This window comes from Phyllobates terribilis, unplaced genomic scaffold, assembly GCF_046119375.1.
Source record: "Phyllobates terribilis strain yellow unplaced genomic scaffold, ASM4611937v1 Scaffold_682__1_contigs__length_827410, whole genome shotgun sequence".
NCBI lineage: Eukaryota > Metazoa > Chordata > Amphibia > Anura > Dendrobatidae > Phyllobates > Phyllobates terribilis.
The window spans coordinates 748,025-764,713 of NW_027363442.1; the positions used below are offsets into that span (position 1 = coordinate 748,025).

Below are 16,689 nucleotides of genomic sequence, written 5' to 3' on the forward strand. Positions count from 1 at the left end.
GTTCAACTTCAGCAACTGTGCATTGCATTGCCATGTAATGTGATGCAATGCTATCTTTCTAGCTCTCCCTTTTTACTTCCTTTTGGATAAACAGACATATTAGGCAAGCATTTTGGAGCTTTCACCTAAATAACTACAGGTGGTGAGATAAGCTGCACAATATAATTGACCTTTCAGTATATTGTTGCACACACACCATCTATTTAGCAAATGCCCTTGTTATCAACAGCAGCCTTTTAAACTCACCTGAGCTAACAGGTATGTGCGCTGGTTACTCTGCTGCGCTTAAAATTTCTTTTTTGGTTTGCTACAATGCCTTTTCTGAAACGTTGTCTCCTTCTGCTGGAACACTGACTTCTTTCATTTAATGCCTGCAGACTATAAAAGAGAACCCAACCCAAAAAGTTTGGTTGATTAGTCTGTGGCATTCTGTTAAACTGTTGCTTATGGCGGTCTCTGTGAGCTTCTCAGCGACATTCAGCCAGCCAGGTATCCTGCCTGCAGTAGATGGAATGTGGCAATGGAACGCTGGCTGCGCGTGTCATAATAGGCTCTGAGCCTTTATATACCTGTGCACAGCAGCAGCCACCTTCAGTCTGCTGCTGGACAGCCAGCAGCAGCAGCAGCAGGAGAGGTATGTAATCAGGAGCCCTCCTGCTAAGGGTAGACAGCTGCTCGTTCCACCCCACCCCCCGCCTTAATTGGTTCTCCTCCCTTCCAACGGTGTTGAGGTGGGTGGGAACAGCAGGGGGTGAAGGTGCTGTGTTTAAAGAGGTGGAGTTATGCAGATCTAAAACGCGTGGATTGCAGCAGCAGCAAGCCGAAAAGTGCAGGCATGTAAGGGATCTAGAGGTTGACAACATGTCTTCTTAACGGGAGTCCAGGAGCTCATCTCCACAAATGGACTTTTCAGGATCCTTGGGTGGCTCCGTAGTTTGAAACCAATTCTGGTTATCGCTTCTCGGCCTTTTGGCTAAGATCAAGTGTAGTATCTGTTCTTATCAGTTTAATATCTGATACGTCCCCTATCTGGGGACCATATATTAAATGGATTTTTAGAACAGGGAGATGGAAAAAGAGCTTGCTCTGTCCACTCCACGCATTGACCTGGTATTGCAGTATCTCCAGGACCGGTGCACCCCTTCTTTAATGCAGTTTCTAAAATCAGAAAGAATTGAATTCAATGTTTTTTGTTCATTTTGCTTGTTTGTCGGATTTTGGGATGGACTCTTTGGCTTTGCTTTTCTTCTCCTCATTGGATTTTTCATGTTCAAAGTTGCAGAAGCCAGATTACAAGCTCATTTTGGTTCAACTTCAGCAACTGTGCATTGCATTGCCATGTAATGTGATGCAATGCTATCTTTCTAGCTCTCCCTTTTTACTTCCTTTTGGATAAACAGACATATTAGGCAAGCATTTTGGAGCTTTCACCTAAATAACTACAGGTGGTGAGATAAGCTGCACAATATAATTGACCTTTCAGTATATTGTTGCACACACACCATCTATTTAGCAAATGCCCTTGTTATCAACAGCAGCCTTTTAAACTCACCTGAGCTAACAGGTATGTGCGCTGGTTACTCTGCTGCGCTTAAAATTTCTTTTTTGGTTTGCTACAATGCCTTTTCTGAAACGTTGTCTCCTTCTGCTGGAACACTGACTTCTTTCATTTAATGCCTGCAGACTATAAAAGAGAACCCAACCCAAAAAGTTTGGTTGATTAGTCTGTGGCATTCTGTTAAACTGTTGCTTATGGCGGTCTCTGTGAGCTTCTCAGCGACATTCAGCCAGCCAGGTATCCTGCCTGCAGTAGATGGAATGTGGCAATGGAACGCTGGCTGCGCGTGTCATAATAGGCTCTGAGCCTTTATATACCTGTGCACAGCAGCAGCCACCTTCAGTCTGCTGCTGGACAGCCAGCAGCAGCAGCAGCAGCAGGAGAGGTATGTAATCAGGAGCCCTCCTGCTAAGGGTAGACAGCTGCTCGTTCCACCCCACCCCCCGCCTTAATTGGTTCTCCTCCCTTCCAACGGTGTTGAGGCGGGTGGGAACAGCAGGGGGTGAAGGTGCTGTGTTTAAAGAGGTGGAGTTATGCAGATCTAAAACGCGTGGATTGCAGCAGCAGCAAGCCGAAAAGTGCAGGCATGTAAGGGATCTAGAGGTTGACAACATGTCTTCTTAACGGGAGTCCAGGAGCTCATCTCCACAAATGGACTTTTCAGGATCCTTGGGTGGCTCCATAGTTTGAAACCAATTCTGGTTATCGCTCTCGGCCTTTTGGCTAAGATCAAGTGTAGTATCTGTTCTTATCAGTTTAATATCTAATACGTCCCCTATCTGGGGACCATATATTAAATGGATTTTTAGAACAGGGAGATGGAAAAAGAGCTTGCTCTGTCCACTCCACGCATTGACCTGGTATTGCAGTATCTCCAGGACCGGTGCACCCCTTCTTTAATGCAGTTTCTAAAATCAGAAAGAATTGAATTCAATGTTTTTTGTTCATTTTGCTTGTTTGTCGGATTTTGGGATGGACTCTTTGGCTTTGCTTTTCTTCTCCTCATTGGATTTTTCATGTTCAAAGTTGCAGAAGCCAGATTACAAGCTCATTTTGGTTCAACTTCAGCAACTGTGCATTGCATTGCCATGTAATGTGATGCAATGCTATCTTTCTAGCTCTCCCTTTTTACTTCCTTTTGGATAAACAGACATATTAGGCAAGCATTTTGGAGCTTTCACCTAAATAACTACAGGTGGTGAGATAAGCTGCACAATATAATTGACCTTTCAGTATATTGTTGCACACACACCATCTATTTAGCAAATGCCCTTGTTATCAACAGCAGCCTTTTAAACTCACCTGAGCTAACAGGTATGTGCGCTGGTTACTCTGCTGCGCTTAAAATTTCTTTTTTGGTTTGCTACAATGCCTTTTCTGAAACGTTGTCTCCTTCTGCTGGAACACTGACTTCTTTCATTTAATGCCTGCAGACTATAAAAGAGAACCCAACCCAAAAAGTTTGGTTGATTAGTCTGTGGCATTCTGTTAAACTGTTGCTTATGGCGGTCTCTGTGAGCTTCTCAGCGACATTCAGCCAGCCAGGTATCCTGCCTGCAGTAGATGGAATGTGGCAATGGAACGCTGGCTGCGCGTGTCATAATAGGCTCTGAGCCTTTATATACCTGTGCACAGCAGCAGCCACCTTCAGTCTGCTGCTGGACAGCCAGCAGCAGCAGCAGCAGGAGAGGTATGTAATCAGGAGCCCTCCTGCTAAGGGTAGACAGCTGCTCGTTCCACCCCACCCCCCGCCTTAATTGGTTCTCCTCCCTTCCAACGGTGTTGAGGTGGGTGGGAACAGCAGGGGGTGAAGGTGCTGTGTTTAAAGAGGTGGAGTTATGCAGATCTAAAACGCGTGGATTGCAGCAGCAGCAAGCCGAAAAGTGCAGGCATGTAAGGGATCTAGAGGTTGACAACATGTCTTCTTAACGGGAGTCCAGGAGCTCATCTCCACAAATGGACTTTTCAGGATCCTTGGGTGGCTCCGTAGTTTGAAACCAATTCTGGTTATCGCTTCTCGGCCTTTTGGCACGATCTATCAGGTTTACCTGTGTGGTCTTGCCTGTGAGGTGCTCTTGGTACCCTTTCTCTCGGCCTGGGGGGATCGTTCCTCTTCGGAGGGACTTAACCCCCCTGCTGCTATTGGGAGGAAGGATTAGTCCGGGAGCAACGGGAAGGGATCCCATGAAGGCTTGCGCCTTTCAGAGAGAAGAGTCGGTACGTTCCTGAGTGAAGGATGCCGGCAACGCTCACATATTCATCGGGTGATGCCCGGATGCGGAACACCGTGAGGATTGAAGTTGGAGCAGGATCGAGGACGGAGAAGAACTTGGACTACATCTGCCATAGGATTCTGCTTGGAGTTCTGGAGTTTCGGCGGGAAGACATATTCTGCTTCCAGGACAATGAGTACAAGGGGACTTACACCATCACCTTCAAGAGCCAGGGATGCTGTCACCAACTCGTACAAAAGGTAAATGAGAAAAACTACTTAGATGAATTGGATGGACTAACCTTTTGTCTCTTGTATGCCTATGACGAGATCCCTATCGTGGTGCATTTCCCGAACCCCTTTGTGGAGGCTGCAGACATCTCGACCTACCTTATCCGTTATTGTGATGATCTGAGATACCTGGGCACTGTGAAGAACGCGGTAGGCTTCTGGTGCGGCAAGAGGAGGTACATGGCCCGTCTAAAGAGGGACCCAAGCGGAGTGGGAGGAATGCTACACCCTCCCTCAACATTTGTGATCGGTAAGAGCAGAGGCTACTTATTTTACCCTGGAATGCCGGTATGTTGCAGGAACTGTGGACAAATGGGTCATACCCAAACGTCCTGCACGGGCAGGAAAGTAGACCGCTGCAATAATTGCAGCTGTTACGGACATTTAATGAAGGACTGTCCCGCTGGGAGGAAATGCAATCTTTGTGGTGAGGCGGGGCACATGTTCCGAGGATGCCCCAACAGGACCAGGACCAGGACTTACGCAGAAGCTGCATCTTCTGCAGCTGAGCCGATGCGCCCGCCGGTCTTCACTGGCGGGCCGGCGTCGGAGGGCGGTTCGAAGGGCGAGAAGGCTGGGATGGAGCAGGGAGCCGGAGGCCCCACTGGGGCGGCCTCTGCATCGAAGTCCCTTAACGATGGGCGGACCTCGCATGGACCGGAGCGGAGGGGTCCTCCTTCTGGGAGGGTATCCTCCGTGTCGATGGTTCCCGATACCGATCCTGTTGGGCTGGAGGGTGGTGCCCCTGTGCGGTTGGCTACAGGGGACCACGCAGCGATGGCCTCAGGATCTTCCAGGGCGATTAGCCAGCCAGATGAGGGGGCTTTGCTTCTAGGTGACGAACATCAGGGAATCTGTGTTGGTGATCTTATCCTGATGGACCAGTCTCTCCCCCTGGAGGAGGTGGAGGAAGAGGAGGACTGCACCAGTGACCTAGTGGAGTCTGCCCCGAAAAAGAGACGGAATGTCGAAGCCCCAGCGTCTCCTGGAATGTGGCTGGGAACCGTGACCTACGAGGGGGCAACCGCCGGCTCACAGAATATCGAGTCATTTGGGTCCTCTAGCCCGGATGTCCTGGAGCAATTTGGCATACAGGGCTTTGAGTCAGGTGTCCTCATGGAAGATCCACCACCCTGACCTATGAATGCCCACATTAAGACTTGTCTCACTGAATGTGAGGTCATTAAAGAGCCCAGTTCGTAGGGCTGCTCTATTTAAGTACTTAGAAACCACTGACTTTGACATATGTTTATTACAGGAATGCGGGATACAACATGCACTAAATTATAATGACATCAAGACAGATTGGAGACTGGGGCCCTCCATCTGGTCTGGCTCCAATGACAACAAGTCAGCGGGGGTGGGCTTCCTCTGTCGTGGGAGAAATATTGCTATAAATACTGTCACAGAAATAGTACCAGGCAGAGTGGTTTTAGTGCATTTTAAATTTAATGGTTTTACCCTACGTGTAATGAATGTTTATGCTTCCCCTGATAAGCAAGAGAGAATTAATTTATTTGGGATATTGCCATTGTACTGTACTGGGTCATCTCCCCTGATCGTAGGGGGTGATTTTAATTGTCTTTGTGCTAGTGAACAACGAGCGGGGGGTGACCCTTTACGCAAATTGGATAAGTCATGTCATCTATTGAAAGATTTTATAACTGATTTTAAATTATGCGATGCGTGGAGGTCACTCCTGCCGACGGACCCTGGTTATACGTGGTCCGGAAGAGGGGTGTCCTCCAGGATCGATTTTATTTTCCTATCAGATGATTTTAACCCTGTAAAATGTGTTTTAACATCAAATATATTTTCTGACCATAAGGGCTTGGAGGTGCACCTAGAATACCGGGATGAACAGAGGGTCAACAGGGGCCTCTGGCGTCTAAGTACTTACCTGCTGGAGGACCCTCTGATTCGACAAGACTTTGGTAAAGCCTATCAAGCCTGGCGGCGACAAAAACCTTCTGATGCCCCTATGGTAACCTGGTGGGAAAATTTGAAAAAAAAAGTCAGAATGTTTTTTATAAAAGCAGGGAGACGTAAAGCTAGAGAGAAAAAAAGATGTTTTAGTGATCTTAACACCAAACTACAAACACTTTTTAAATTCAAAGAGCTAGGGGTGGAGGTGGGAGATGATATTGCTGGCCTAAAAACTGAAATTCAGAACTGCATAGACACAAAGGGGAAAGAGATTATTTTTAACTCTAGATTGCAGCACTTGGAGGAGGGGGAGAAGTGCTCTCGCTTCTTCTTCAAAAAAGTCATGGATAAAAGAGAAGTGATCACAAATCTAGAGGGTGAAACATCTATGCAGGGAATGTTGAATGCTACTTTTAACTTTTATAAGCATCTTTTTAGTAAAAAGTGTATAGATGGGTCCTTTTTATCTGATGCTCTTAATGATCTCGATTTTAAGTTAAATTTTACAGACCAGGAGTTTTTAGAACGCGATATTGTTTTAGAGGAATTATTTTATGTTTTTAAAAGTTTCTCTAAGGGTAAAGCACCTGGGTGTGACGGACTACCTGTAGAGTTTTATCTTACTTTTTGGGACATTTTAAAAGAGGACCTTTTTATGCTTTTTAAAGAAGTTTTTATTTGTGAACAGTTGCCATTTTCGTGGAGGAGAGGAGTGGTGTCTTTGATATATAAAAAAGGTGATCGCAGTGCTCTAGCGAATTGGAGACCCATAACTCTCCTAAACGTCGATTACAAGGTACTTGCTAAGGTGGTTGCAAACCGGCTCAGGAATGTCATTGCCAAACTAATCCAGCCTGAGCAGGTTTGTAGTGTACCAGGCAGAAGTATTTCAGAGGTTTTAAACGTATTAAGGGATGTAATTTGGTATTCCAGAGACCGGGGTCAAAATGTAGCTCTTTTAGCCCTAGATTTTGAAAAAGCTTTCGATAGAGTCTCTCATAGATTTCTTTTTAGAGTTTTAAAAAGAATGGGTATCCCTAATATGCTTTTAAATTGTATTAAGATTTTATATAAAAATTGTTTTAGTCAAATTTCTCTTAATGGCTTTTTAACAGATGGAGTTCCCCTTGAGTCCGGAGTGAAGCAGGGATGCCCCTTGTCGCCCATCCTGTTCATCTGCGCCATGGAGCCCCTGCTGAGCGCAATAAGGAAAGACAAAGTGATTAGAGGGGTTCCTGTTCCTGGCGGAGGTGGCAGTGATGTGAGAGTCTTTGGCTACATGGATGACGTGACGGTTGTGTGCGTGGACCCTGCTTCCCTCCGGAGGGCGGTGTTGCGCATTGAATTTTTTTCCCAGGCATCCGGGTTTAAACTTAATTTAAATAAATCTGAATGTCTGACTTTGGGATCCTGGGACACCGCCCAACTCCCGCAGCTCACTATAAAACGAGACAATGTAAAAATTCTTGGAGTTGTTTTTAACGAGGAGAATGTGGGAACTCAAAGCTGGGAGAATGTCATAGAAAAAATGTCAAAGAAAATATCATTTTGGGGTTTGAGGTCCCTAACAATGGAGGGGAAAATTTTAATTATAAAATCAGTGTTGTTACCCCTCATACTGTATATAGCTATGGTGTACCCCCCCTCTGATGTTTTAATTAAAAAAATGACTAGGATGATCTTTATGTTTTTATGGAACTCCAAAATGGAAAAATTAAGGCGAGAAATAATGAGGAAGAATAAAATGAACGGCGGAAGGGATGTCCCCGATTTACATATTTATTTGTATTTAAATTATTTCTGCTTTTGTTTCAAACATTTTAATGGTAATAGTGCGCTAAGTTATTTTTTAAAATATACTTGTGGGATGATTTTTAAAAGATGGTTTAAGTTGTCGTTGAATTCCCCTGTTTTACTATGCCCCCCCAAACACCAAGCAATCTTAGAAAAGACTGTTCGATTTTATAGCCTTGGTGATTTTAATATGGACATTTTTAAAGACCGCAAGAAGCTTTTATCTTTTCTGAGGAGGAATGAAGATGTGACCCCCATAGTAAATTTCTCAGAAGAGAGGTCGAAGCAAGTTTGGAAGAATGTCTTCGGAAAATTTTTAGCAAATGGACATAAGGACATCGCATGGATGGTGGTCCACCAGTGCCTCCCCACCAGAGAGTTTCAACACAGGAGAGGCCTGGTGGCCAGAGCCAAATGCCCCAGAGACTCATGTGTTAATGACGAAACCACCTTGCACCTTATGTGGAATTGCCCGTTTGCACAGGAACTTTGGCACAAAGTTGGGATTCTTTTAAAATGGACTTGCGGTTTAAGAGATTTTAACCATGAATATGTTTTATATGGCCTTTTTAAATGTCCGACCCCTCAACAGTATTGTATATGTTGGTGTATGATTAACTGTTTTAAAGACGCCCTTTGGAACGCACGCAATATTTTACTTTTTAAACGTGATGCTATTTCTGTGAAGGATTGTCTTAAAATTGCTTTTAGTCAGATGTATATTTATTACTTGAGGGATGTCAAATGTATTGGGAGGAGGGATGCTAATCGTATATGGGGTTTTTATGGGTGGAATTCTGTGTTTTAATAATGTATTTGTGTTGCTGTTTTTGATTGTAAACCATCTTTTACGCACATAATAAAATATGTTGAAACCTGATCTGTTCTTATCAGTTTAATATCTGATACGTCCCCTATCTGGGGACCATATATTAAATGGATTTTTAGAACAGGGAGATGGAAAAAGAGCTTGCTCTGTCCACTCCACGCATTGACCTGGTATTGCAGTATCTCCAGGACCGGTGCACCCCTTCTTTAATGCAGTTTCTAAAATCAGAAAGAATTGAATTCAATGTTTTTTGTTCATTTTGCTTGTTTGTCGGATTTGGGGATGGACTCTTTGGCTTTGCTTTTCTTCTCCTCATTGGATTTTTCATGTTCAAAGTTGCAGAAGCCAGATTACAAGCTCATTTTGGTTCAACTTCAGCAACTGTGCATTGCATTGCCATGTAATGTGATGCAATGCTATCTTTCTAGCTCTCCCTTTTTACTTCCTTTTGGATAAACAGACATATTAGGCAAGCATTTTGGAGCTTTCACCTAAATAACTACAGGTGGTGAGATAAGCTGCACAATATAATTGACCTTTCAGTATATTGTTGCACACACACCATCTATTTAGCAAATGCCCTTGTTATCAACAGCAGCCTTTTAAACTCACCTGAGCTAACAGGTATGTGCGCTGGTTACTCTGCTGCGCTTAAAATTTCTTTTTTGGTTTGCTACAATGCCTTTTCTGAAACGTTGTCTCCTTCTGCTGGAACACTGACTTCTTTCATTTAATGCCTGCAGACTATAAAAGAGAACCCAACCCAAAAAGTTTGGTTGATTAGTCTGTGGCATTCTGTTAAACTGTTGCTTATGGCGGTCTCTGTGAGCTTCTCAGCGACATTCAGCCAGCCAGGTATCCTGCCTGCAGTAGATGGAATGTGGCAATGGAACGCTGGCTGCGCGTGTCATAATAGGCTCTGAGCCTTTATATACCTGTGCACAGCAGCAGCCACCTTCAGTCTGCTGCTGGACAGCCAGCAGCAGCAGCAGCAGGAGAGGTATGTAATCAGGAGCCCTCCTGCTAAGGGTAGACAGCTGCTCGTTCCACCCCACCCCCCGCCTTAATTGGTTCTCCTCCCTTCCAACGGTGTTGAGGCGGGTGGGAACAGCAGGGGGTGAAGGTGCTGTGTTTAAAGAGGTGGAGTTATGCAGATCTAAAACGCGTGGATTGCAGCAGCAGCAAGCCGAAAAGTGCAGGCATGTAAGGGATCTAGAGGTTGACAACATGTCTTCTTAACGGGAGTCCAGGAGCTCATCTCCACAAATGGACTTTTCAGGATCCTTGGGTGGCTCCGTAGTTTGAAACCAATTCTGGTTATCGCTTCTCGGCCTTTTGGCTAAGATCAAGTGTAGTATTTATGCCTTCCTTACTTCCCAGTTGTGTGATGTTTATATGTTGCAGGAATGTTCCCTTCCCTCCTCTAGGTCCTTCAAACATCTGGCCAGGGAGTGGTCCCACGGTCCATCCTACTGGTCCGGTGGGGGTGACTGCAAGTCTGCGGGGGTCGCAATTCTGATCAGGGGGGGCGCATTCACGCTTGAGTCCGTCCAGGAGCTCATCTGCGGCAGGGCTCTTGTTGTAGATGGCAACTGGGCAGGAGAACCTGTCAGGTTCATCAACGTGTATGCGTCCCCACTGAAGAATGAGCGTTTGGAGCTTTTCCAGACCCTGCGGCTTCAGCTTGCCACCACCAGGACCTTAGTGATGGCCGGGGATTTCAACTGCCCCATCGAGGAGGACGGTCGTAGTTCTGGCACATCTGCCAAGTTGGACATCACGTCCAAGCTGCTCATCGAGATGGTAACCGAGGCCTCTCTTCAGGACGTGGTGGGCTCCATGGGGAGTTGCTCCACGAACTATTCGTGGAGCCGACCCGATGGCTCACTCCACTCCAGGATTGACTTTGTGTTCACCTCTCGGGCAGTCAGGCAGAGTAGGCACTCGATGGTCTCCTGCTTCTTCTCCGACCACAGAGCCATTCACTTACAAGGTGTCCTCGGCGACGGTTTTCCGTCCGGCCCCGGCTCCTGGAAGCTGAATTGTGCTCTGCTGGCTCAGGATGAAGTCGTGGAGGAGCTGAGAGCAGCCTACGCAATGTGGCAGTCCTACAAGGGTAGCTTCCAAACAGTCTCTGATTGGTGGGAATATGTTAAACTTGAGTTTCGCTGTTTCTTTCAGGCCAAGGGTCGACAACAGGCGTGTGAGAAGAGGAGGGACTTCAGAGGGCTGCAGCGCGAGCTGCGGTCGCTGCAGGACCTTCTTCACTGCGGCTGGGACGTGAGGGAGGAGCTGGAGGAGACCAAGAAGAGCCTGAAAAGGCACTTTGAGGAGGAGTCCAAGCGAATCATCTTCCGTTCCAAAGTGGAGAATCTGGAGAAGGGTGAGAAATGTAACTCATTCTTTTTCAGGAAACTTCATGCCGGTCACACGCCCCTGAACGAGCTGCGAGACGAGAGCGGAAACATGCGACGTGGGAAGGAGGACGTGATGAGGGTCGTCAGCGACTTCTACAGCGAACTCTACTCCCACAAGACTACCGACCCCGACGCTGCTGATAAGTTCCTGTCAGGTATCACTAACCATCTTGATCCTGCAGGCACGGCAGCCTTGGACAAACCTCTGATGGTGGGCGAATTGCTCTCTGCCGCTAAATCCTTTAGGACCGGCAGGACCCCGGGCAGTGATGGTCTTCCAGCGGAGCTCTATGTAGCGCTGGGAGACCTCATCTGTCCGGACCTGTTGGACCTGTACGAGGAGATGGTGGTGAAGGGTAGAATGCCTCCATCTTTGAGGGAAGGAATGGTCACGATCCTGTACAAGCGGAAGGGAGAGAGGTGCGACCTGAGGAATTGGCGTCCCATCACTCTGCTCAACGTGGACTACAAGATCCTGGCCAAGACGATGGCGACACGACTTAAGACGGTCATCGGACGGATCATCCACCCGGACCAGACCTGCGGCATCCCTGGACGTCGCATCGCAGACAGCCTCGCTCTCGTGCGGGACACGGTCGAGTACATCAAGGTCCGCCGCGCACACGCGGCCCTGGTCTCCTTGGATCAGGAGAAGGCCTTCGACCGGGTTTCCCACGAGTTCATGGGCCGAGCTCTGCACCGGTTAGGTTTGGGTAACATGTTTTGTTCGTATGTCCGTCTGATGTATTTTGATATCCACAGCTCGGTGTTGGTGAACGGCTGGAAGACTGACCCCTTCCCTGTCCTCTCTGGGGTCAGACAAGGCTGCCCTCTATCACCTCTTCTTTTTGTTTGTGTTATAGAACTCTTCGCAGAGGCTATCCGGCAGAATGGAGAGATCAGAGGGATCACCGCACCGGGTCCGGGACGACACGAGGTCAAGTGCTCGCTCTACATGGACGACGTCACCGTCTTCTGCGCTGATCGTGGTTCAGTCGACGCCCTCGTCCAGACGTGTGAGAGGTTCGGCCGGGCTTCAGGGGCCAAAGTCAACTGCAGGAAGTCGGAAGCCATGCTCTTCGGGGTTTGGCAGCCGGCCTCCTCCGCCCCCTTCCCCTTCAACATTCAACCGGATTTCCTCAAGGTGCTGGGAGTCTGGTTCGGGAAGGAAGGAGCGGCCCTCAAGTCCTGGCAAGAACGCTTGGCCAAGGTGAAGCAACGGATCGGACTCTGGAGCCTCAGACACCTCACTTGTGAGGGTAAGGCACTCGTCCTGCGTAATGAGGTCCTGCCCGTCTTGCAGTACACGGCGCAGGCCTGGCCCCCACACGTCACTGTGTGCAGGGCCATTACCAGGACAGTGTTTCACTTTGTCTGGGGATCCAAGATGGACAGAGTCAGGCGGGCCGTCATGTACAAGGAGCCTCGCAAGGGTGGGAAGGGCGTTCCAGATATCCCCACCCTCCTGCGATCCTCTTTTGTGTGTGATTGTGTCCGCCGGACTTTGCAAGTCAAGAATGGCTCCGCGGGCAGGTCCATGTCTCGCTTCTTCCTGCTTCCTCTTTGGAGGCGACTCGGCTGGGACAAGTGGGACAGCTCCTTCCCCTACAACTGGACGACGCCATGGTTCTACGGAGACGTCGTTCGATTTGTGGGGGAGCATCAACTGGAGGGACTCAAGCCCGACTTGTGGAAGCCCAAAACTATCCACAAGCTAATCAGAGCCAAGGATGACGTGGAGAACATCATAGGACTTCACCAGGACACGCTGGAGACTGTGTGGACAAATGTGTCGTCTGACAGGCTGACCAACGGGCACAAGGACTTGTCGTGGATGGCGATTCAGGGCGGACTGCCCGTCCGGTCATTCATGCATGCCCGGAACCTGTGCAAGACCCGGTACTGCCCAAGGTGCCCCTTCGTGGAGGAAACATCTTTGCACACTTTTTGGGACTGCGGATTTGCACAGCGCCTATTGACTGCACTTGAGGACGACCTGAGGAACTCTGTCCCCAGGGCGAGCCTATCGCACCATTCTGTGCTTTACGGACTCTTCCCTGGGGTTCATACCGTCGGAGCCATCCAGGAGGCTTGGCGCCTTATGAACTGCTTCAAGGATGCCGTTTGGGTCGCCAGGAACCGGCTCATCTTGAGGAGGGAGAGGATGTCCATCCAGGACTGCCGCAGGCTGATCCACAGCCTGCTCAGAGACTATTCCATCATGGACGGTCCGGAGGACGAGGACGAGGACTAAACCCCTCCTCCCCCTCTCCCCTTATGTGTCTTGTCTTTCAATAAAGCTTCGGGCCTGTGATTTTCCCCTCCCCATCCCCTTTTTCCCAATCCCCATCCCTTATCACGGTTCGTCGTACTGTATTGATTGACATGCTTTTTCTTTCAGATTAAGTGTTTTGTGTAGCATAGGGGTGTGATGTGTCTAGTTAGTGCGTCGTATCCTCATGCTATGTAAATATGATGTAGAATTCTGTGTGTACTGGGCTGCGGCACTGTACACTGTCTGTTAACTTATTTTTTGTGCTAATAAAAGATATATTCAATCAAAAAAAATCTGTTCTTATCAGTTTAATATCTGATACGTCCCCTATCTGGGGACCATATATTAAATGGATTTTTAGAACAGGGAGATGGAAAAAGAGCTTGCTCTGTCCACTCCACGCATTGACCTGGTATTGCAGTATCTCCAGGACCGGTGCACCCCTTCTGTAATGCAGTTTCTAAAATCAGAAAGAATTGAATTCAATGTTTTTTGTTCATTTTGCTTGTTTGTCGGATTTTGGGATGGACTCTTTGGCTTTGCTTTTCTTCTCCTCATTGGATTTTTCATGTTCAAAGTTGCAGAAGCCAGATTACAAGCTCATTTTGGTTCAACTTCAGCAACTGTGCATTGCATTGCCATGTAATGTGATGCAATGCTATCTTTCTAGCTCTCCCTTTTTACTTCCTTTTGGATAAACAGACATATTAGGCAAGCATTTTGGAGCTTTCACCTAAATAACTACAGGTGGTGAGATAAGCTGCACAATATAATTGACCTTTCAGTATATTGTTGCACACACACCATCTATTTAGCAAATGCCCTTGTTATCAACAGCAGCCTTTTAAACTCACCTGAGCTAACAGGTATGTGCGCTGGTTACTCTGCTGCGCTTAAAATTTCTTTTTTGGTTTGCTACAATGCCTTTTCTGAAACGTTGTCTCCTTCTGCTGGAACACTGACTTCTTTCATTTAATGCCTGCAGACTATAAAAGAGAACCCAACCCAAAAAGTTTGGTTGATTAGTCTGTGGCATTCTGTTAAACTGTTGCTTATGGCGGTCTCTGTGAGCTTCTCAGCGACATTCAGCCAACCAGGTATCCTGCCTGCAGTAGATGGAATGTGGCAATGGAACGCTGGCTGCGCGTGTCATAATAGGCTCTGAGCCTTTATATACCTGTGCACAGCAGCAGCCACCTTCAGTCTGCTGCTGGACAGCCAGCAGCAGCAGCAGCAGGAGAGGTATGTAATCAGTAGCCCTCCTGCTAAGGGTAGACAGCTGCTCGTTCCACCCCACCCCCCGCCTTAATTGGTTCTCCTCCCTTCCAACGGTGTTGAGGCGGGTGGGAACAGCAGGGGGTGAAGGTGCTGTGTTTAAAGAGGTGGAGTTATGCAGATCTAAAACGCGTGGATTGCAGCAGCAGCAAGCCGAAAAGTGCAGGCATGTAAGGGATCTAGAGGTTGACAACATGTCTTCTTAACGGGAGTCCAGGAGCTCATCTCCACAAATGGACTTTTCAGGATCCTTGGGTGGCTCCGTAGTTTGAAACCAATTCTGGTTATCGCTTCTCGGCCTTTTGGCTAAGATCAAGTGTAGTATCTGTTCTTATCAGTTTAATATCTGATACGTCCCCTATCTGGGGACCATATATTAAATGGATTTTTAGAACAGGGAGATGGAAAAAGAGCTTGCTCTGTCCACTCCACGCATTGACCTGGTATTGCAGTATCTCCAGGACCGGTGCACCCCTTCTTTAATGCAGTTTCTAAAATCAGAAAGAATTGAATTCAATGTTTTTTGTTCATTTTGCTTGTTTGTCGGATTTTGGGATGGACTCTTTGGCTTTGCTTTTCTTCTCCTCATTGGATTTTTCATGTTCAAAGTTGCAGAAGCCAGATTACAAGCTCATTTTGGTTCAACTTCAGCAACTGTGCATTGCATTGCCATGTAATGTGATGCAATGCTATCTTTCTAGCTCTCCCTTTTTACTTCCTTTTGGATAAACAGACATATTAGGCAAGCATTTTGGAGCTTTCACCTAAATAACTACAGGTGGTGAGATAAGCTGCACAATATAATTGACCTTTCAGTATATTGTTGCACACACACCATCTATTTAGCAAATGCCCTTGTTATCAACAGCAGCCTTTTAAACTCACCTGAGCTAACAGGTATGTGCGCTGGTTACTCTGCTGCGCTTAAAATATCTTTTTTGGTTTGCTACAATGCCTTTTCTGAAACGTTGTCTCCTTCTGCTGGAACACTGACTTCTTTCATTTAATGCCTGCAGACTATAAAAGAGAACCCAACCCAAAAAGTTTGGTTGATTAGTCTGTGGCATTCTGTTAAACTGTTGCTTATGGCGGTCTCTGTGAGCTTCTCAGCGACATTCAGCCAGCCAGGTATCCTGCCTGCAGTAGATGGAATGTGGCAATGGAACGCTGGCTGCGCGTGTCATAATAGGCTCTGAGCCTTTATATACCTGTGCACAGCAGCAGCCACCTTCAGTCTGCTGCTGGACAGCCAGCAGCAGCAGCAGCAGGAGAGGTATGTAATCAGGAGCCCTCCTGCTAAGGGTAGACAGCTGCTCGTTCCACCCCACCCCCCGCCTTAATTGGTTCTCCTCCCTTCCAACGGTGTTGAGGCGGGTGGGAACAGCAGGGGGTGAAGGTGCTGTGTTTAAAGAGGTGGAGTTATGCAGATCTAAAACGCGTGGATTGCAGCAGCAGCAAGCCGAAAAGTGCAGGCATGTAAGGGATCTAGAGGTTGACAACATGTCTTCTTAACGGGAGTCCAGGAGCTCATCTCCACAAATGGACTTTTCAGGATCCTTGGGTGGCTCCGTAGTTTGAAACCAATTCTGGTTATCGCTTCTCGGCCTTTTGGCTAAGATCAAGTGTAGTATCTTTCGAAAAGGCGGTTTTGGATGTTGGCCGCCCTAGTAGATTGATACATTATGCACACTGGGGTTTAGGCGCTTGTTAGTACGCCAGGTGGCTAATATAGTCATCTAGTGGAAAGCATGGCCCCCCAGGATCGACGCCATTGGGCCGGGGAAGATCGAAAGCCCGAAGTGTGAAGTGCCCCAGGAGTGGTGACCCTGGGGTGCCTTAACTCACTGGGATTGGGAACCCCACTTGAGTTTATGGCACATTTGCACAAGCACTTCAAATTTTCTTTCTTCGCACACACCCTTATTCCGGGCCTTCTGGCCTTAGGATGGGGAATTTTTCAATTCCCGGTCGAAGGTCCGGGCAGTATTATACTGTGAAACCTTCACTATTTATTTAATTTCTTTGTCACTGTGTGTCCACTTATTCACGTGTGTCACGTCCTACTAGGATTTTGTCGGGATGCGGTTCCCTTACGGGTTCCTCTCTTGGCAG

General features: G+C 47.4%; 5 non-coding genes and 2 pseudogenes across 5 annotated transcripts; all 7 read left to right on the forward strand.

Moving 5' to 3' along the window:
• Positions 1–953: 953 nt before the first annotated feature.
• On the forward strand, positions 954–1,144 carry LOC141235638 (U2 spliceosomal RNA). Its single transcript, XR_012301406.1, has one exon. It is a non-coding gene; the product is annotated as a U2 spliceosomal RNA (small nuclear RNA).
• Positions 1,145–2,260: 1,116 nt separating this feature from the next.
• Positions 2,261–2,452, forward strand: LOC141235729 (U2 spliceosomal RNA). The gene has a single exon (XR_012301496.1). It is a non-coding gene; the product is annotated as a U2 spliceosomal RNA (small nuclear RNA).
• Positions 2,453–8,624: 6,172 nt separating this feature from the next.
• Positions 8,625–8,814, forward strand: LOC141235767 (U2 spliceosomal RNA). Its single transcript, XR_012301528.1, has one exon. It is a non-coding gene; the product is annotated as a U2 spliceosomal RNA (small nuclear RNA).
• Positions 8,815–9,929: 1,115 nt separating this feature from the next.
• Positions 9,930–10,106, forward strand: LOC141235809 (U2 spliceosomal RNA; annotated as a pseudogene).
• A 3,447-nt stretch (positions 10,107–13,553) lies between these two features.
• Positions 13,554–13,748, forward strand: LOC141235740 (U2 spliceosomal RNA). The gene has a single exon (XR_012301506.1). It is a non-coding gene; the product is annotated as a U2 spliceosomal RNA (small nuclear RNA).
• Positions 13,749–14,863: 1,115 nt separating this feature from the next.
• On the forward strand, positions 14,864–15,054 carry LOC141235639 (U2 spliceosomal RNA). Its single transcript, XR_012301407.1, has one exon. It is a non-coding gene; the product is annotated as a U2 spliceosomal RNA (small nuclear RNA).
• A 1,115-nt stretch (positions 15,055–16,169) lies between these two features.
• On the forward strand, positions 16,170–16,261 carry LOC141235808 (U2 spliceosomal RNA; annotated as a pseudogene).
• Positions 16,262–16,689: the final 428 nt, after the last annotated feature.